General features: G+C 50.6%; 1 long non-coding RNA gene across 1 annotated transcript in view; it reads left to right on the top strand.

Moving 5' to 3' along the window:
• LOC139275766 (uncharacterized) overlaps positions 1-12,465 on the top strand; it is a 73,539-nt gene that overhangs the window by 43,581 nt on the left and 17,493 nt on the right. The window contains exon 2 of the long non-coding RNA XR_011595754.1: positions 3,876-4,072. This is a non-coding gene — a long non-coding RNA (uncharacterized lncRNA). The remainder of the gene's footprint in view (positions 1-3,875; positions 4,073-12,465) is intronic.

Here is a 12,465-nt window from a genome sequence, read left to right as displayed (position 1 = left end):
CATCCCCTGTTTGATTATCTGCACTGCTCGTTCCACCTGGCCATTTGAGGCCGGCTTGAACAGTGCCGTTCTGACATGGTTGATACCATTTCCTGCCATGAAGTCCTGGAATTCAATGCTTGTAAAGCACGGGCCATTGTTGTAGACCATGGGTGGCGAACATTGCCCGTAGACTTTCTACCGTGGCAGAGGATGTGCTTGAATTGAGAATGTCACCCTCGATCCATTTGGAGTAGGCGTCTACGACAACCAAAAACATTTTTCCCATGAAAGGACCTGTAGTCCACATGGATGCGTGACCATGGCTTGGCGGGCCAGGACCAGGGGCTAAGGGGGGCTTCCCTGGGCGCATTGCCCAGCTGGGCACAAGTGTTGCACCTGCGAACACAAAATTCCAGGTCTGCATCTATCCCTGGCCACCAAACGGGTGACCTGGCAATTGCCTTCATGACAATGCCCGGGTGCTCATTGTGGAGTTCTCGGATGAACGCCTCTCTGCCCATCTGGGGCATGATACTCAGTTTCCCCATAGTAGGCAATCGGCCTGAATCGAGAGTTCATCCTTGTGCTGTGAAATGGTTTAAATTCCTCAGGGCATGCCCCGTACGTGGCTGCCCAGTCCCCATTCAGGACACATTTCTTGACTAAAGACAATAGCGGATCTCTATTTTCCAGACTTTAATCTGACGGGCTGTCACGGGTGAGCCTTCGCTTTCTAAAGCTTCAACAGCCATGACCATCTCAGCAGCATGCTCGGTTGCCCCCTCGGTGGTGGCTAGTGGCAGCCTGCTGAGTGCATCGGCGCAGTTTTCAGTGCCCGCTCTGTGCCGAATTGTATAGTCATAGGCGGCTAACGTGAGTGCCCACCTCTGTATGCGGGCCGCGCATTTGCATTTATGGCTTTGTTGTCGGCCAAAAGAGACGTTAGGGGTTTGTAATCTGTCTCCAGCTCAAATTTCCTGCCAAACAGGTACTGGTGCATTTTTTTTTAAACTGCATATACACATGCTAGCGCTTCTTTTTCTACCATCCCGTAGCCCTTTTCTGCCTGGGACAGACTTCTGGAGGCATAAGCTACCGGCATTAACATGCTGCAACACACCCAACCCCATAGGACGATGCATTGCACGTTAAAACAAGTTTCTTACACGGGTCATATAGCGTTAACAGATTGTTGGAGCATAACAAATTGCGTGCTGTATCAAAAGCCCTTTCCTGGCTGTCCCCCCAGACCCATTCGCGGCCTTTGTGTAGGAGCACGTGTAGCGGCTCGAACAGCGTGCTCAATTTGGGAAGAAAGTTACCAAAATAGTTCAGGAGCCCCAGGAACAAATGCAGCTCCGTCATGTTACGGGGTCTGGGTGCTCCGGGAATTGCTTCACTTTTGGACGCAGTAGGTCTGATCCCGTCTGCTGCTACCCTCATCCCCAGGAATTCTACCTCTGGAATTAGGAAGATACACTTTGCCCTTTTCAGTCGCAGACCTACCCAGTCCAGTCTGCGTAGCACCTCCTCCAGGTTGTGGAGGTGTTCTTCAGTATCGCAACCCGTGATGAAGATGTTGTCTTGAAAAATTTGGAATCGACTTGGAGACTTTCCATGTTTCGTTGAAAGATCGCGGCGGCCGAGCGAATCCCAAACGGACATCTGTTGTACTCAAACAACCCCTTGTGTGTCATGATGGTGGTCAGCTTGTTCGACTCATTCGCCAGCTCCTGGGTCATGTAAGCGGAGGTCAGATCCAATTTTGAAAAAAGTTTGCCACCGGATAGCGTCGCAAAGAGGTCCTCCGCTCTCGATAGCAGGTACTGGTCTTGGAGTGATACCCGATTGATGGTGGCCTTGTAATCACCACATATCCTGACCGATCCATCCGCCTTGAGCACCGGCAAAATCGGGCTCGCCCAGTCACTGAATTCGACTGGCGAGATGATGCCTTCCCTCAACAGGCGGTCCAATTCGCCTTCTATCTTTTCCCGCATCACGTACAGCACCGCTCTGGCCTTGTGGTGTACTGGCCTGGCGTCCGGGTTTATGTGAATCACTACCTTGGTCCCCATGAAAGTGCCAATGCCAGGTTGAAATAGTGAGTTAAATTTGTCCAGGACCTGTGAGCATGATGTTCGCTCCACAGAAGAAATTGCATTGACATCGCCCCATTTCCAGTTCATGACAGCAAGCCAACTCCTCCCCAGCAGTGCAGGACCATCCCCCGGGACAATCCAGAGTGGCAACCTGTTCTCCGAATCTTTGTGGGTCACGACTACCGTGGCACTGCCTAGCACCAGAATGATCTCCTTTGTATATGTCCGTAGCTGTGTGTCAATAATTTTGGCCTCCTGGCCTTGGATGCCCACAACTTGTCGAACTGTTTGATACTCATCAGGGACTGGCTGGCCCCCGTGTCTAGCTCCATTGATACTGCGATGCCATTGAGGAGCACTTTCATCATTATCGGTGGCGTCCTGGTGTATGAACTCGCTGAACTTCAGCTTCATGCGATTTCCACCAGTGTCCATTTGACCTCGTAGGGCTTACATCGGGCCCGTCCTCCTCGTACATCAACCTGGCTGCAGGCTTCCTGCACATACGCGCCAATTGACCGCTGACGTTGCAGTTTCTACAGGTATATTGCTGATACTTGCAAGCTCTGGCTGTGTTTTTGCCTCCACACCTCCAACATGAGCCGTTGTTGGAAACAAAAGCTTCATTACCAGTCGATCGTCTTTGACTGTCTCTGTAACTGTCCTTAAACGCACCATTGACAGGTGTTGATGGCCCCATTACTGGCTGTATTGTCCCTTGCGATGGCATGAATTGCCGTTCAGCTAGCCATTGGCTCTGTTGAATTCCTCCTTTGGGTTCGACTACATGCTCGGGCATGTCAGATTGCCCCTGTCTGCCTGGAGAACTGTGTGACGCGTTAACAATGTTGACTTCCTGTCCATTTGCTACATTTAAACCAAGATTTTTGTCAAACATCATTCTGGTCTTTTTCTCCCCTGAGATAAATGTCTGGGCTATCAAAGCCGCCGTTTCCAGGGTCAAGTCTTTGAAAACCCAGCGTGTCCGATGCCCTCAATAAAAAAAAAGTCTCGCAGCATCTCCGCTCTGCACGCATCTGGGAATTTACATAGGCTCGCCAGTCACCGGAGGTCTGCCACGAAGTCTGGAACGCTTTGCCCTTCTCGCCACCGGTGCATGTAAAACCGGTGTCTCGCCATGTGCGTGCTGCTCACCAGTTTAAAGTGTTCCCTGATCAACTTACTGAGCTCTTCAAAAGTCTTGTCCGCCGGCTTCTCTGGCGCTAGAAGGTCCTTCATCAGGGAGTAGGTCCTGGATCCACAAACCGTCACGGGAATGTGGGAAGGGAGGACCTTGAGACAATCACTATCACTAGGGAGGTAGTGCTGGACAGGCTAATGGGACTCAAGGTAGACAAGTCCCCTGGTCCTGACGAAATGCATCCCAGGGTATTAAAAGAGATGGCAGAAGTTATAGCAGATGCATTCGTTATAATCTACCAAAATTCTCTGGACTCTGGGGAGGTACCAACGGATTGGAAAGCAGCTAATGTAACGCCTCTGTTTAAAAAAAGGGGGCAGACAAAAGGCAGGTAACTATAGGCCGGTTAGTTTAACATCTGTACTGGGGAAAATTCTTGCTAAGCCTGTTTTTGCATCCCAGCTTTGTGCCCATCTCTCCCAAAATTGCCTGGAATCTCTTCAGTCTGGCTTGGAATCTCTTCAGTCTGGCTTACAGTCATCACACAGAACAGAACTGGATTTAGCCAAAGTCACAAAAACATCCAATGTGATTATGATCACCATGAACTCTCTTTCTTTGTTCTCCTCGACATTTCTGTTTTTATTCAGATTTCTATCATCCAGGAGAAGAAATTGGCAGCAGAGGCAGCAGCACAAGATAAAGAATGCAGGGCCCGAAGACAACGGACCTGAAAAGAATTGGCAGCAGAGGTAGTGGCACAGGATAAAGAGTGTGGGGCTGCCAAATTCCAAAAGAGCAGTAAAAACAAAGAATGACATCACATAACTGCAAGTAGGATTGGTGGGTGAGTATTAGTGGTTCATTCTCTCTAACATAACTAGATAAACAAATTAATACAACTATAGATAATCATATGTGTTGTGTTCCTAACACAGATGAGAGTGCACACAGGGAGGTTAAAGTAACAGTGACCTCAGTCTTTATTAAGACACTCCAGAGTGAATAACAGGCCTTAGCACCCGGCTTATATAGTGACCCCAAGGGATACTAGGATCCCTTGGGACTTCAGGGGATGTGCTCTCTGGTGGCGGAACATGGGAGTGCATGCTTTACAGATACACAACATCACTCCCCCGCAAAGTCAAAGTGAAAACTATTTACAAGGTGAGGCGGTCGGGAGCCTTTCTTTCCCTGGTGGACCGCTTCGTACAAATGTTTGTTCTGGTGTGTTGGCTGTGCCGGCGTGTTGTTGGCCCTGCGGGGCTGCTGGGTGAGCCTGGCTTTGCCGGGCTGTTGGGCGTGATGGGTTCGATTTCCTGATCCGGGCTGGTGTCGTTGATCCTTTGGGTGTGTGTTGTGGGCTCGAAAAAGGTGGTGTCTGCTGTGGGTTGTTCAGGGCAGTCTGTGAACCGCAGCCTCGTTTGGTCCAGGTGCTTTCTGCAAATTTGTCCATTGTCTAGTTTGACTATAAACACCCTACTACCTTCTTTAGCTATCACCGTGCCCGCGATCCACTTGGGACCATGTCCATAGTTTAGCACATACACAGGGTCATTCAGATCAATTTCCCGTGACACAGTGGCGCGATCATCATTTACATTTTATTGCTGCCGCCTGTTCTCCACCTGATCACGCAGGTTGGGGTGAACCAGTGAGAGTCTGGTTTTAAGTGTCCTTTTCATGAGTAGCTCAGCTGGGGGCACCCCTGTGAGCGAGTGGGGTCTCATGCAGTAGCTGAGCAGTACTCGGGACAGGCGGCTTTGGAATGAGCCTTCTGTGACTCGTTTGAGGCTCGGTTTGATTGTTTGCACTGCCTGCCCATTGGAGGTTGGTTTAAACGGGGCCGAGGTGACATGTTTGATCCCATTGCGGGTCATGAATTCTTTAAATTTGGCACTGTGAAACATGGCCCGTTGTCACTGACCAGTATGTCCGGCAGGCCGTGGGTGGCAAACATGGCCCTCAGGCTTTCAATGGTGGCGGTGGCGGTGCTTCCTGACATTATTTCACATTCAATCCATTTTGAAAAAGCATCCACCACCACCAGGAACATTTTACCGAGCAACGGGCCCGCATAGTCGACATGCATCCTCGACCATGGTCTGGAGGACCAGGACCACAAACTTAGTGATGCCTCTCTGGGTGCGTGGGATCTGGTTATCGCTTTCATCATTACTATACCCGGGTGTGTGCTGTGGAGATCCGAGATGAACGTCTCCCTGCCCTTTTTGGGTAGCACTACGCAGTTACCCCACAACAGGCAGTCTGCCTGAATGGACAGCTCGCCCTTTCGCCGATGGAACGGCTTGATTAGCTCTTGCATTTCAACGGGAATGCTGGCCCAGCTCCCATGCAGTACACAGTTTTTTTTACTAGGGACAGCAGAGGATCTTGGTTGGTCCAAGTCCTAATCTGGCGGGTCGTGACAGGTGATTTATCATTTTCAAACGCTTCCATGACCATCAACAAGTCTGCGGGCTGTGCCACCATCAACAAGTTTGCAGGCTACGCCATTTCCACCCCCGTAGTGGGCAATGGTAGCCGACTGAGAGCATCCGCACAGTTCTCGGTGCCTGGCCTGTAGCGGATGGTACAGTTATATGCTGATAGTGTGAGTGCCCACCGTTGTATGCGGGCTGAGGCATTAGTATTTATCCCCTTGTTTTCAGCGAACAGGGATATGAGGGGCTTGTGATCGGTTTCCAGCTCAAATTTGAGGCCAAACAGGTACTGATGCATTTTCTTTACCCCGAACACACACGCTAATGCCTCTTTCTCAATCATGCTGTAGGCCCTCTCGGCCTTAGACAAGCTCCTGGAAGTATAGGCGACAGGTTGCAACTTTCCCGCAACATTAGCTTGTTGTAAAACACACCCGACTCCGTACGACGACGCAGCACATGCTAGCACGAGTCTTTTACACGGGTTACAAAAGAAGCAGCTTGTTGGAGCATAAAATGTTCTGGCTTTCTCAAAAGCAATTACTTGTTTTTTTTCCTATACCCAGTTCTCACCTTTATGCAATAACACATGTAGGGGCTCTAAGATGGTGCTTAACCCCGGTAGGAAGTTACCAAAATAGTTGAGGTGTCCCAGGAACGACCACAGCTCCGTGACATTCTGTGGCCTGGGCGCGTTCCTGATAGTCTCTGTCTTGGCGTCTGTGGGCCAAATGCCATCCGCCGCAATCTTTCTCCCCAAAAACTCCACTGCTGTTGCCATGAAGATGCATTTCGACCTCTTCAGCCGCAGCCCTACGCAAATCAGTCGCTGCAGGACCTCCTCCAGGTTTTGTAGGTGCTCGACGGTGTCCCAACCCGTGACTAATATGTTGTCCTGAAAAACCACCGTGCATGGTACCGACTTGAGTAGGCTCTCCATGTTTCTCTGGAAGATCGCTGCAGCTGACCGAATTCCAAACGGGCATCTGTTGTAGATGAACAGTCCCTTGTGCGTGTTGATGCAGGTGAGCCCCTTCGAAGACTCCTCCAGCTCCTGCGTCATGTAGGCCGAAGTCAGGTCGAGCTTGGTGAACGTCTTGCCTCCTGCCAGCGTCGCAAATAGGTTGTCTGCCTTAGGTGGCGGGTATTGGTCCTGTAGCGAGAAACGATTAATAGTTACTTTATAATCGCCGCAAATCGTGCTATCACTTTTGAGTACTGGAACAATCGGGTTGGCCCACTCGCTGAATTCCACTGTGGAGATGATGCCCTCACGTTGCAGCCTGTCCAGCTCGATTTCCACTCTCTCCCTCATCATGTGAGGTACCGCTCGCACCTTGTGGTGAATGGGTCGTGCCTCTGGGACCAAGTGGATCCGCACCTTCGCTCCGGAAAAGTTTCCAATGCCTGGCTCAAAAAGGGAAAGAAATTTGTTAAGAACCTGGGTACATGAGGCCTCATCGACATGTGATAGCGCTTGGATGTCATCCCAGTTCCAGCAGATTTTGCCCAGCCAGCTCCTTCCAAGCAGTGTGGGGCCATCGCCCAGGACAATCCAGAGTGGCAGTTCGTGCACTGTGCCCTCATAGGTGACCTTGACCATGGCGCTGCCCAGGACAGTGATAAGCTCTTTGGTGTACGTTCTCAGTTTCGTGTGGATGGGGCTCAGGGGCGGTCTGAGTGCCTTGTTGCACCACAGTCTCTCAAACATCTTTTTACTCATGATGGATTGGCGAGCGCCAGTGTCCAGTTCCATGGCTACGGATAAGCCATTCAATTTTACATTTCGCATTATAGGTGGACATTTCGTCGAAAATGTGTGCACCCAGTGTACTTCAGTATTTGCCTCCTCTGAGGCTTGAAATTGCTTTGGTCCACCATGGATCGATCTTCCTGTGCCATGTGGTGGTTAGCAGGTTTTGCAGAGCTTGCAGCTCGTCTGCTAGCTCGTTGGAGGTGCCCCATTGTTCCACAGCTCTTGCAAACAAAGCGGCATGAATAGGCTGAATGGAAGCCTCCACAATGCCAACAAGGTGTGAATGACCTTGCATTCATCCTTTGTTGCAGACTCCGAGTCATCTGGGTCACCCGAGGCCTGCTGGCAGTTGCAGACTCGTGGTTTCTGCCCTGTACATTTCAGCTCGCAAACACAGTTCCAGTTAATTTATGAACATTGCTAGCATTTGTGTGTTGAGAGATTTGTTTGGTGTTATCACTGGTGGACATAAACGCCTGTGCTATCTCAATGGCCTTACTGAGGGTTGGTGTCTCTCCAGTCAAAGGTTTTCGTAGGATGGTCTCGTGGTCAATGCACAGTACAAAAAAGTCTCTGAGCATTTGCTCCAGGTAGCCATCAAACTCACATTGTCCTGCAAGTCGTCTTAGCTCAGCGACGTAGCTCGCCATTTCCTGACCTTCAGATCGCTGGCACGTGTAGAACCGATACCTCGCCATCAGCACACTCTCCCTCGGGTTAAGATGCTCCCGAACCAGTGCACACAACTCCTCATAAGACTTATCTGTGGGTTTCACCGGAGCCAGAAGATTCTTCATGAGACTGTAGGTCGGTGCCCCGCAGACCATGAGGAGGACCGTCCTCCTTTTTGCAGTGCTTCCTTCTCCGTCCAGCTTGTTGGCTACAAAGTACTGGTCTTTGACATAGGCTTCCCAGTCATTCGACATAGGCTTCCCAGTCCTCACCCTCTGAGAACTTCTCCAGGATGCCCACAGTTTGCTGCATTTTTGCGTGGATTCGTGTACTTGTCGCCAATTGTTGTGTTCGTAACACAGATGAGACTGCACACAGGGAGGTTAACGTAACAGTGACCTCAGTCTTTATTAAGACACTCCAGAGTGAGGAACAGGCCTTAGGTGCCGGCTTATATACACAGTGCTCCCAAGGGATGCTGGGATCCTTTGGGGCGGAACATGGGAGTGCATGCTTTACAGATACACAACAGTATGAATTAAGGGCTGGATTTTCAGGTTCTTTGCGCTTGGGTCTTGCCCCGGAGCGGCAAGGTCTTCTGCGTCTGGTCGCGATCCTCTGGTCAAGTTTGGTGGCGCCGCTTAGAAGCATCACCGGGAAGAGCCGCGCCAGGTGTGCAATGCCTCTCATTGTGACACCGGCTGAGTTTTGACTCACACCCGACCCATACACCGCAAAGCGCGCCCCGCGATAACTGCCAGGTAAAACTGCGGTACAGCCATGCCGACAGTGGTGAGGTAGATAAAGTGCAGAAAAGGTAACACCGAGTGTGTATTCTTTAATTTTTTTATAGCGATTTGTGTTGTGGTGATATGGGCAATGTTTTTAGAATGTGTGATTTTTTTTTTTTTGGTTTTCCCCCCGCCCCCCCCACAAAAGGCCTCTCTCTCAGCGCTCCCGGTCCCCCACTTTAGTTGGCGAGGTTCCCATTTTTGCACCGCAAAAGTTGTACAACACCTCCCTTCGCGCTGCGCCCCTGCCGCAGGGCCCAGATGGCAAAAAATTCTCCCGAGAGCGCAGACGTTCCCTGGGCGGTAACTTTCCCGCCCCGCCTCCGTTTTCACCCCGAAAACGGCAAAACGGAAAATCCAGCACGAAGACTTTAACTAAGAGAGTAAGAGAAGCAGCTGGAGATAAAGCTAGGCCCGACTTTTAAGACGCTTAGGGGAAGAAATTCATTATCATCCCGTTTGGGGGCGGTAACTTTAGAAAGTTGGGAAACTTAGTGCCGGGCGCTAATGATTCCCTGCTCTCAAAAAGTTCACTTTAGCACTCAGGGAAGAAAGTGGACACTCCTTCTTGGAGTGCTAAAGGATGCGGGCGGGGCGAAAACCTCAGCAACGCTGCATACTGTGACATGCGACACTACCGCATACAAAGGGCCCTTCCCTTGCTTAAAGGGAAGGGCCATCACTGCAGGCTCTGTAAATAAAAACAGACCTACCTGGACCACAAAGGGAGCGGCGAACCCACGCGATCAGCCCGGCACTTAAGTAGAGTGCTGGGCTGAATGATCACGGGCAAGAAAACGTGAAAAAAAACAGCATCAAAGTTTTTTTTTTTAAAACTTACTTCGGCCACCTCACCTTTAATCGCCGCCTCGGTAATGACCAGCTGCCTGATCCACACCTCCTGAAGTTGCTTGTATTTTCGCCCGGTGCTGCTGCAGGGGCCGAACGTGAATTTCGGGTCCAGGGTGCAAAAGGGGCGATTCACATGGTCATGATGCCACGATCTCCAGGCGCTGCCCAACTCCCGCCTGTTATATATTGGTGTGTGTATCGTCCTGGTACCTTAAATGTATAATGAGCACAATGGTACACCACAGAGGGTGCTGTGGTGGGAAACCTGAAAGTACCTGCAACAGGCAGTATAAAAGGCTGACCACCACACCTGAGAGTCACTCTGAGGCTGTTCAATAAAGGACGAAGGTCACAACAGTTAGATTAACACCAGACCGTGTGGAGTCAGTGATTTGTGTGCTGCATACACACATCGCTCAATATGGTGGGAGTTGATGTCAGCGCCACGCCGGGTCGCAAAGGCATTTGCGCCACATTAGCACCCCCTTGCTAACGAGAGGCGCAAATGCACCCAATTTCTAAACCAAAGTCTCAAGTTTATTTCTGCAAGTTTATTTAATAGCCTATTAAATAGAGGCATGGCAGAGCTGCTCAGTCCCACGGAATGCACATCCTGTGCCATGTGGGAAATCTAGGACGCTTCCCTTGTCCTAGACAGCTACGTATGCAGGAGGTGTCATCAATTGGAGGAGCTCGATCTCTGTGTTTCCGAGTTTGAGCAGCAGCTGGCATTATTACGATGCATCCGTGAGGCTGAGAGCTTCGTGGATAGCACATTTCAGGAGGTGGTCACCCCACAGATAAGGAGTGTGCAGGCAAAGAGGGATTGGGTTACCACCAGACAGAAGAGGAGGACCATACAGATAGTATAGGAGTCCCCTGCGTGCATCTTGCTCTCCAAACAGTATTCAGTTGGTTCCTCTGGGGAGTACAGCCAGAGTCAAGTCCGCAGCATCACGGATGGTTCAGCTGTACGTTGGGGGGGGGGGGAGGGGAAGGGGGAAAGAAGAGAGGGAGAGCAATAATGGTAGGGGATTAGATAGTTAGGGGAGCAGACAGGCATTTCTGTGGCCGCAGTTGCGACTCCAGGATGGTCTGTTACCTCAATGGTGCCAGGGTTAAGGTCTCTGAGCAGCTGCAGAACATTCTGAGGGGGGAGGGTGAACAGCCAGAAGTTGTTGTCCACATCGGTACCAACGACATAGGTACAAAGAGGGATGAGGTCCTACAGACAGATTTTAGGGAATTAGGAAAGATTAAAAAGTAGGACTCAAAAGGTAGTAATCTCCGGATTACTCTCGGTGCCACGCGCGAGTGCGTATAGGTGAATAGAGCAGATGTAGGATAGAGGGCTTCAGATTCCTGGGGCATTGGTACCGGTACTGGGGGAAGTGGGGCCTGTACAGGTTGGACGGGTTGCACCTCAACAGGCCCAGAACCAATATCCTCGCGGGAAGGCATCAGGATGTAACATTAGAAAGAGGAAATAAAGTGCTCAAAGGATTGGGAGAGGCAGAGAGCATTAAAGTAAGAAACAGTAAGGTATTAGGTAGGATCAAAATAAGAGAGAATACAGGATGGTCTAAGATTAGTTTACAGTGTACGTATGTGAACGCACGAAGCGCAGTAAACAAGGTAAGTGAGCTGCAGGCACAAATAGCCACATGGGAATATGATGTTGTGGCAATAACTGAGACCTGGCTCAGAAAAGGGCACGATTGTGTATTAAATATTCCTGGTTAAAAGGTGTTCCGGAAAGATAGGAAGGAAAGATATGAGGTGATGTGCAGTATTGGTTAAGGAGAATGTTACAGTGCTGGAGAGGGAGGATACCCTAGAGGTGTTAAAGACAAAAACTTTATGGCTAGAATGAAGAAATAATAGAGATGGCATTACACTACCAGGTGTATTCTATAGACTACCAAATAGTGGGAAAGATATGGAGGAGCAAATTTGCAGAGCAATTACAGAGAGGTGCAAGAACAATCATGGCTGAAATTGCCCTCAGCGAGAAATTGGGGTGGGCACTTCGATTTAAACTGAAATTTACCGCCCGACGAGAGTTGAAGGGAAGAACCGTAAATTTTGGCTCCTTAACACGGCCATGCCGCATCACGCTGACGTCCCTCCCCTTCACTTAAAGGAGCCTAGTGAGGCCTCAGTGGAGCCCACTGGGCCACCAGGGAGGGGTTTGGCTGGGCCAGAGGCCGCGGAGGTGCGCCTCCCCTTTAAGGGCTGCTGCACCGCTCAGCCACTGGCAGCTTCCCGGCTCATGAAGCCGTTGGGGGCACCGACTGACAGCGGCTGAGTTTCCGCGGAGCAATTCCCCCCGTGGGGAGGAAACAGGATCAGTGCCAGGCAGTAAGGGGTTGGCGCACGGCCAATAATGGGTCAGAGGATCGGGTGGGGCAGAAACAGGGGGCGTGGCAGAACCCCATTTCCGCTGCCCCGGCCCAGGGGCAATTGCAGATGGATCGGCCCCGCTGCCTGCCCCCGGTTGAAAAGGCCTTCCCGCCCCGTTACTGCCTCTTAGAGGTGTTAATGGGCCTTTTTCTGAAGGGCAATTTCCCTCCCCCATAGGGTAGTAATAACAGGGGACTTCAACTATCCTAATATAGGCTGGGATCATAATTGTGTTAAGGGTAGAGAAGGGGAAGAATTTCTGAAGTGTGTTCAGGAGAACGTTCTTGATGGTATGTTTCTGGCCCAACAAGAAAGGAAGCAT

The sequence above is a fragment of the Pristiophorus japonicus genome, chromosome 11, assembly GCF_044704955.1.
Source record: "Pristiophorus japonicus isolate sPriJap1 chromosome 11, sPriJap1.hap1, whole genome shotgun sequence".
Classification (NCBI taxonomy): domain Eukaryota; kingdom Metazoa; phylum Chordata; class Chondrichthyes; family Pristiophoridae; genus Pristiophorus; species Pristiophorus japonicus.
The sequence above is the reverse complement of the archived record's forward strand: the minus strand, read 5'-3'. Positions and strand labels throughout refer to the sequence as shown.